The sequence below is a fragment of the Silurus meridionalis genome, chromosome 19 (assembly GCF_014805685.1).
Source record: "Silurus meridionalis isolate SWU-2019-XX chromosome 19, ASM1480568v1, whole genome shotgun sequence".
NCBI classification, from domain to species: domain Eukaryota; kingdom Metazoa; phylum Chordata; class Actinopteri; order Siluriformes; family Siluridae; genus Silurus; species Silurus meridionalis.
In genome coordinates, this window is record NC_060902.1 from 16,429,273 (window position 1) to 16,437,009 (window position 7,737).

General features: G+C 43.7%; 1 protein-coding gene across 3 annotated transcripts in view; it reads right to left on the reverse strand.

The window, feature by feature from the left end:
* Positions 1-4,751, reverse strand: part of tafa4b (TAFA chemokine like family member 4b) — a 45,892-nt gene extending 41,141 nt beyond the window's left edge. Inside the window, exon 1 of one of the 3 annotated variants that reach the window (XM_046874634.1) lies at positions 4,661-4,751. The gene's annotated coding sequence lies outside the window, so the exon portion shown is untranslated. Of the gene's footprint in view, positions 1-2,250; positions 2,338-2,796; positions 2,970-4,660 lie in introns of those variants that run through there. The other 2 variants (XM_046874632.1, XM_046874635.1) reach the window with 2 other exon arrangements.
* Between the last annotated feature and the right edge of the window lie 2,986 nt (positions 4,752-7,737).

Genomic DNA, 7,737 nt, shown 5'->3' on the forward strand with positions numbered 1-7,737 from the left:
TAAACTTTACATTCAGTACTAGTACTATTCAGCCCCAGACCCCATAATACACTCAGCGCCTTTTGTTTACCCTACACCCTAAACTTTACACTATGTACAATAACATCCTACCCCTTAACCTAACACTCAGTACTATAAACCCCAGTCCCTGAACTTTATGCTCAAGTGCCAAGTGCCTTTCCAATCACCTGTACCCTGTGCACCCTGTACTTTACACCCTAGACCTGATGTGTGTTAAATCCTAACACCTACTCTCCACACACATTTATTATGTTAATATCCTTACAACCTAAACCGTAAACTTTACACAATACCTTCATCCTTTATGTCCCCAATTTTTCTCTTAAGTGTTTGAACATTAAACTTTGTACCTTAGCAGCTAGGCATACACACACACACACACACACACACACACACACACACACACACACACACACACACACACACACACACAATCTCTTGGTAACACTCACGTTTAGTCAGTCACACTAACTGATCTTTTCTCACTTTACCTGCATATCAGGGTTTTATCTCACTTCCAAGCACTCCAAATTTCAAAGCACACTTTACACCCAGCTGTTCAGATGATAGACGTGCTCCCCATATGACGCTCATTTAGTTGTAATAGATGTTTTTCCCAAAATCCGCTATGTAAACAGCTCTCATCCAGGGTCAGTTAAATGATGTGCTAGTTTTCAATCTGAATTCATGAACATTGCACACCAATGGGTTTTCTCCAACTCCAACTGTTTTTTTTTGTTTGTTTTTTTCTCAAACCCTACAGTTAAAACAGTCAGTGAGCTTTTGGAGGAAGAGAGCGGTGAAGCCGAGTCATGAGCTGTCAATCAGGCAGCATCTCAGTGAATGGCAGGAAAGGAGTCCCAGGTGGAATAAAGCATTCATGGCAATCTCTGATACAAAGCAGGGTTCGGGATCAATTAAACTGCAAAGGAGAAACATCAGTGCTTCACCCAGAGAGACAGAGTGTGTGTGTGTGTGTGTGTGTGTGTGTGTGTGTGTGTGTGTGTGTGTGTGAGAGAGAGAGAGAGAGAGAGAGAGAGAGAGAGAGCAAGCAATCGAACAGAGGTGGTTTAATCTAAGACCGGAGTGAGATGAGAGGAGAGGAGAGGAAAACGATGAGAATGATGAGATGAGAAGTTGAAAGCATTTGAACCTTCGCTGTGTGATCCTCTATCTAGCTCTCCTGCACTACCTGAAATGCGAAGAGCTGACAGGGAACGCGTTCCATCTGGAGACCTCGCTCAGTCAGAAAACAAGCCACAGCAACCATCCTGTTCTTGTCCAGTTCAGTCCACCACATCACCACTGACCAGCTCTGTTTCCCCTATCCTGCTCTATTCTCACTAAAGCGAGAGAAGAGAAGAGAAGAGAAGAGAAGAGAAGAGAAGAGAGAGAAGAGAAGAGAAGAGTAACACTAGACCAGACGCAGCATCACACATTGAAAGGAATCTGACCAAGGGACGCTGCACCTCCAAGAGAAAAGATGATATCTCAATCCCGCTCACTCTTTTCTCTCTTCTCGTTTGTCTCGGTGTCTCTCATCCCACAAGGCCGCAAAGAAAAAGGCACAACTATGTCTGTCTGTCTACCCCAGTGCAGAGTCCTGTCTCCAGGTCTCTATATAATTAAAATAATAATAATAATAATAATAATAATAATAATAATAATAATAACGCGCTTCCTGTTTTCAAAGTGACAGAGAACAGATAGTGAGCATGGAGCGAGGCGCGTGCTGGTCAACGCAGACACGCGCAACACGCCACGGTCATGATCTCATTACTGCGCCAATTAACGTGCTGTAGGCCACGAGGGAGCCAGTGTGTGTGTGTGTGTGTGTGTGTGTGTGTGTGTGCCTGAGAGAGAGAGAGAGAGAGAGAGAGAGAAAGTAAATGGAATCACACCGCGCATGGGTGCTTTCCTTATTAAACATTTGCAACTTCGTGTAATTGCACGATATCACATGTCGTCATAAGTATTACCCGTAAATTACTAAGCGACCGCGCGAGCTTCGAATGAATACGTCATACCCACCTAAAGACAAGTGTTACTCACGGAAACGTCATTATTTATGACATGACGGCAAAGCAACAAAAATAAAGTGATCGCCGATAATCTATGACCCCATTCATAAGAAGAACGACATAGAGACAGAGAGAGACAGAGAGAGAGAGAGAGAGAGAGAGAGAGAGAGTGCGTGTGTTAAAACTGGTGATCAGTATGTGCCAGTACCTCACGTCCTGTACTTTTTCACGTCGCTCTCGGCGGTAGACAGCGGTGCAGGATGGCACGGTTGCGAGTCGTGCGCGCGAGAGTTCACCGGGCTTGATCCTCCCGCGCGCACTTCGTCCGGAACAAAGCGCGAGGAAGAGACGGAGATGGTTAAAAAAAAAAAAAGTAATCAAAAATAAAATGCAGCGCGCGAGGGAGAGGGGATAAAAGCGCAAAACTACGAGCGTTTGTTCGAGCGCGCGCGGTCTCACCGGGTATAATCTCCCGAGCGCAGCGCGGCACGGCACGGCGCGGCGCGGCGCGTCTTCCCTCTGCTAAAACCCTGAACTATAGGGAATGTTCTCCGGTGAAACACGGCAACATTTTATTCCCACGTTATAAATACAAACTGGTTTTAAAGCACATATCGAAAGGGGGAAAAACAGCACCGTGTGTTTGCGGGCGCGCGCCGCGGCTTAAAGTTTTCCCAGACGTGAGGAAAATAGATACAAAATTATTTTACAGATTGGAAATAAAAATAAAATAAATAAAAATCTGCAGACTTACCGCGGGGTCTTAGTTGAGCGGGTGCACGCTCGCGCGTTTCCACTGAGCTCGTGCGCTTTCTGCTCCACGGGGCCGCCGCTCCATCGCGCCTGAAACTGAGCGCGAGAACGGAACCGATCCTGCGGTGCTCGTAACGCGCTCTGCGTGTGTGTGTGTGTGTGTGTGTGTGTGTGTGTGTGGGGGTCTCGTGTCTTTCCTTTTTTTTTTCCTCCTTATCCAAAAATCTGACCGCGATCAAACAACCAAAAACCGGTTGGATAAAACGCGGTCAAAAAAAAGCGTTACGTAGAAAAAAAAAAGAAGAAGAAGAAGAAACGTCTCCGTTCAGCATAAAGAGAGGAAGTTAAATCCGTACAAGGAATAAAAAAAGAAAATTAATAAACAGTAATAACGTTAGGAAACAAAAGAAACGTGTCCAGTCGCGTCCAGGAGTCTTTACCGGTTGTCTCGCGCTGTCCGCCGGTAAACAGCGCCGCGTTTCGCGATCGATTCTGACCAGATTTTAGGGATTTTTTTTTTTTGCGCGAACTCTCCGCTCCACACCGCGCGCGCACCGCCTCCTCAGCGGATCTTCTTTTCCTTTTTTTTATTTCAGCTCGCCGCGATTAGTGACGTCATAACCCTTGAGGCGTTGAAGTGAACCGGTGTTTGGGGCAACAACAGAAAAACCGACACGCTGTTAAAACCCCGAGTGTGTGTGTGTGTGTGTGTGTGTGTGTGTGTGTGTGTGTGATGATGTGTGTGCGAGACATTTTGTCATCATCAGTCGGATTGACATGTGCGCGGAGTCTATTCTTTCTATGCCTCTTTCTATATTTCTCTCACTCTCTCTCTCTCTCTCTCTCTCTCTCTCTCTTTCTTTCTATTTCTCTCTCTCCCGTTTTCTCTCTCTCTCTCTCTCTCTCTCTCTCTGTTTTCTATCTCTCTCTCTCTCTCTCTCTCTCTCTCTCTCTCTCTTTCCTTTCTTTCTATTTCTCTCTCTCTCTCTCCCTGTTTTCTATCTCTCTCTCTCACTCTCTCTCTCTCCCCTTTCTTCTACTCTCTCTCTCTCTCTCTCTCTCTCTCTCTCTCTCTCTCTCCCCTTCCTCCTACTCTCTCTCTCTCTCTCTCTCCCCTTCCTCCTACTCTCTCTCTCTCTTCCTTTCTTTCTATTTCTCTCTCTCTCTCCTGTTTTCTATCTCTCTCTCTCTCTCTCTCTCTCTCTCTCTCTCTCTCTCTCTCTCTCTCCTCTCTCTCTCTCTCTCTCTCCCCATCGTCCTACTCTCTCTCTCTCTCCCCACCCCTTCCTCCTACTCTCTCTCTCTCTCTCTCTCTCTCTCTCTCTCTCTCTCTCTCTCTCCCCTTCCTCCTACTCTCTCTCCCCTTCCTCCTCTCTCTCTCTCTCCCCTTCCTCCTACTCTCTCTCCCCTTCCTCCTACTCTCTCTCTCTCTCTCTCTCTCTCTCTCTCGGTACGTGATGGAGTTTTTAACGCGCAAAAGATCTCGATCGGTCGATTTCTTTGAAGTTACATCTCGTTACAGCCTCGCGCTGGATTCCGTGAGACGTTTGTGTCATGTCAGAGATGATGATAATGATGATGATGATGATGATGATGATGGTATCGATACTCAATCACACCTCGAATGTACCGCGCGCGTTTTTCCATCAATTGCAGATCAAACTTTGATTGACACGCGGGCCGCGTCCCAAACCACAAGCTATAGGCTACGCGCGCGCACACACACACACACACACACACACACACACACCACAGAAAGCTAAAGTAATAAATATGTAATAAACTCCAGGCTGTTAGACTAAAATTCTAATAATTTAGTGTGTGTGTGTGTGTGTGTGTTTAAATATCCAAAACTCCACTTCCGTTGAGGTGCTGAAAATCCCTGTACTGTATATCCGCCACAGAAGAATCGGTCTCTTTCCCATCGCAGGTCCTACTGAGAACATCATGAAGGAGAACCTAGCAAGTGCTTCATACCTTAGTGCTTTTCTTCTCCAACACACCTGAGTCAGATGAGGTATGATGATGAACCAGGTGATTAACTGAGTCAGGTGTGTTTAAGGAGGAATTTTTAAATTGTGTTGTGACCCCTTTCTCAAAGTTTCAGGACCCTTTACTGCTCCTTAAACCTGACCTTCTGAACGATGGTAGAGCTTGATATGCTGTTTGTAAATTATTTAGATTGGTTATGTGATTATCGAATGAGATCAGATTTGAGAAATTCAAAGGGGATTAAGTACAAAAAAACCCAAAAAGGGTTTCCATAATAAAATCTCGTAAGGACGTTGGAGCTCAGGTTTAATCTGGGCTTTAAAAAGAAACTATTTCACAAGGTTTGAGGCCTGGTCTTCAGTAATCACTGCAAACTTCTCCTGGACACCAACATGATTTTGAACAAAGCACCACTGAAAGCACTTTTTTTCTCCACTTGAACCATTGATTTTTTCCACTAATTGGACGGATCATTCGCCAAATAAAACACAGTGAGTGTGATCCTAAATTTGGAAATTTATTTCACGTTAACACCAAAAACGCTTCTTGATAGAAGTTCCTGAATGTTCCTTCTCATGTAGAAGGAGGTGCTTTTCCTCAGGTGCACTTTTTTTTTGTCTTTTTTTTTTTTTAATCCTGATTTGGCCTCCTAAAGTATAGCAGCACTATTATTTTTCCCCCTGCTGAATATCTTTTTTCAGGTCAGACATTTAATGCACGCCTTATAAAATATTAACCACAAACAACCTTGCGATGCTCTTTCACTTTTTATTCCTTTTTATGACTTGTTTTCCCAAGGCCAAAAACATGCTGTCCAATTTCTCATTTCATCTGGTACCTACTTAGAGGGATTTTGGGAAAGGGGTTGTGTATTGTGTGACAACATGGCAAAATATTTCCACAGAAGTGCACAAGTTACATGAGGACCACACGTGTGAGTCACGTGAACCTCTCGGAAAGTTTTTTTTATTAACGGTCGCTCCTGATTGGTCCGTTTCAGGATTCTTTTGCAATAGATTTCTGCAGTCTGTCAATATACATCATGAGCCATCATCAAGTCATTGGTTTTTTTAAATTAATTACAACTTTGTGGATTAGAACCAACTGTATTAAATGGTAAAACCACTTGGGAAATATTAAGCCAAGTAACGTAGCTACTGAATACATTTCTCCAGCCCTTTATACACAGTGTGTATGTAATTAATACATATTGAGCCTTAATACACACGTTAGCTACTATTAGCCACTAGAGATTATAAAAACATAGCTACTACATTTCTCTTGTATATTTATTCCACAGCAGCCTTTTTTTTTTTATAGAGTATTGAAGTGAGTGTTGTATAAATATATATAAATAAGCTTATTATAGTAATAAAATTGTAAAATATTTGTGCACTGCTATGACAAGTGTATCGTGTCCCTTCCTTCCTCATGTAAAAATTCATTTCTTCATATTCAGTATACAAACTGGTCCCTGAATCTTGTCTGCACGCACACACACACACACACACACACACACACACACACACATACGATTCCTATTAGTTCCCCCCTCGCTCAGCTCCATGGTGTCCTATATGATGCGTGTCCTTCCCAAAAGAACAATTACGAACTGCTTTGTAATTCAAGGCTAATGATTTGCATGTCCCCATATTACCATATGTCCCGTAATACCCAAGACCACCACCCCCCTGTACGATGACACAAAGCGTCTCGGCTGATCCAGTAGATTAGATTTAAGAGGTACGCATCTGAGCCGATTTACTGAACATCCTTTCACAAGGCCGCCGTTGTGCTCAGCGCTCGGGGATTAAAGATCTGTTTTTTGTCTTTCGGCGTCGATGTAACATTATAATCACTGCGGTCTATAAATCGGACTCGACCGAACACGGTGTGTTTAACACTCCAGCGAAAAGGGGATCGCTGCTGCGTCACGGACAGCGGCAGGCCGCTCACAAGTGCAGCAGAATCACAAGCAGAATTACACGCAAGTCAATAATATTGTATTGTTTCATCAGGAAAAGCAGCAGTCAACGAACGTCTGTGAAAAGATCTGCAAGGGGGTTCTCCACCCTGAAAGTATTTTATGAGCAACTTCTTAAAACGCTGCACCGGGAACATTTATCAGAGCCTCACAGTTCCACGTTGTCCCTCTGTTTCTGAGATTTAAACATTTTATTATACAATGTCACGATGGTTGTGCTGTAGAGGCTCTGATTTGAAAGCCACTGCTCTAGAACATCTCATTGCACATATAAATCCTAGTCTAAGGAGCCCGAAAAAAGTGCTCAGGCTTAATGACCAGGTGTGATGTGTTACAGCTGGATACATAGAAATCATTAAACTGTCCTGGATATTGGACGAACATCAGACAAATGATGAAGAGGGTCACGTGTATATTTGGACATGACTGCACAACACATCCGATCAAACCTGGGAAAAAAGGTAACTGTTTACATGAACAGCGTCGAGAACAAATCAGTGATTAATATCTTTACACGCTTTACATCCCAGCATTGAAAAATATAGAAGGATCAGCTGCCTGACGCAGGGAAAGCACTTAAAGACTTTATCCTAAAGCAGAACAATGTCGCAGCTCATCAGTCTTCATCGCCAAGCATAGCAAAACAGAGTAGACGCCTCATCCTGTCTGTTCTCTCTTATAGAACGTGTCAAATAAACAGCCACCGGTTTGCAATGTACATAACTGCAACCTTGCACTTGACGTCACGGTTACGACGTCATGGCACAGCGATCGCTTTGAGACCGAGAAGATAAAAGACTCTACAGTGCAGACATTTCTATTTCACCACCAAAGTAGACACAAAGAGAAACCTTTGTTTGTCCAAATCCAATCAATATTTCCACATTTATCCTCTGAAAAGTGCAGGTTTTCTTCACGCCTACACACGATCTGTTATTTCCGTCTCTATGAAATGAGATATAAATA